Source organism: Frankliniella occidentalis, unplaced genomic scaffold (assembly GCF_000697945.3).
Source record: "Frankliniella occidentalis isolate FOCC.00 unplaced genomic scaffold, Focc_3.1 Scaffold18, whole genome shotgun sequence".
NCBI lineage: Eukaryota > Metazoa > Arthropoda > Insecta > Thysanoptera > Thripidae > Frankliniella > Frankliniella occidentalis.
In genome coordinates this window covers 1,616,146-1,617,216 of record NW_026267148.1, presented here as the reverse complement: position 1 = coordinate 1,617,216, position 1,071 = coordinate 1,616,146, and positions in this window count along the sequence as shown.

Here is a 1,071-nt window from a genome sequence, read left to right as displayed (position 1 = left end):
TTTTCTGCCGATGATCTCTACCGAGGTTCTCTACCGAGTATCTGTACTGAGTATCTCTACCAAGGTTCTCTACTGAGTTTCTTTACCAAGGTTCTCTACCCAGGTTCTTTACCGAGGATCTCTACCGAGGATCTCTACCAAGGTTTTCTACCGAGGTTCTCTACCGAGATTCTCTACCGTGTTTCTCTACAGAGAATCCCTACCGAGGTTTTCCGCCGATGATCTCTACCAAGTTTCTCTACCAAGTTTCTCTACCAAGTTTCTCTACCAAGTTTCTCTACCAAGTTTCTCTACCAAGAATCTCTACTGAGGTTTTCTGCCGATGATCTCTACGAAGTTTCTCCACCAAGGTTCTCTACCGAGTTTCTCTACCAAAGTTCTCTACCGAGGTTCTCTACCGAGTATCTCTACCGAATATCTCTACCAAGGTTCTGTACCAAACTTCTTCACCGAGAATCTCTACCGAGGTTTTTTGCCGATAATCTCTACCTAGTATCTCTACCAAGGTTTTCTACCAAGTTTCTCTACCAAGTTTCTCTACCGAGAACCTCTACCAAAGTTTTCTGCCGATGATCTCTACCAAGGTTCTCTACCAAGTATATATACCAAGTATCTCTACCAAGGTTCTCTACTGAGTTTCTTTACCGAGGTTCTCTACCGAGGTTCTTTACCGAGGATCTCTACCGAGGATCTCTACTAAGGTTTTCTACCGAGGTTCTCTACCGAGATTCTCTACCGAGTATCTCTAACAAGTTTCTCTACCAACGTTCTCTACCGAGTTTCTCTACCGAGTTTCTCTACCGAGAATCTCTACCGAGGTTTTCCGCCGATGATCTCTACCAAGTTTCTCTACCAAGTTTCTCTATTAAGGTTCTCTACTCAGTTTCTCTACCGAGGTTCTCTACCAAGTATCTATACCAAGTATCTACCAAGGTTCTCTACCAAGTTTCTCTACCGAGTTTCTTTACCGAGATTCTCTCTACCAAGGTTCTCTATTAAGTATCTCTACCAAGTTTCTCTACCAAGTTTCGCTACTGAGTTTCTCTACGGAAAATCTCTTCCAAGGATTTC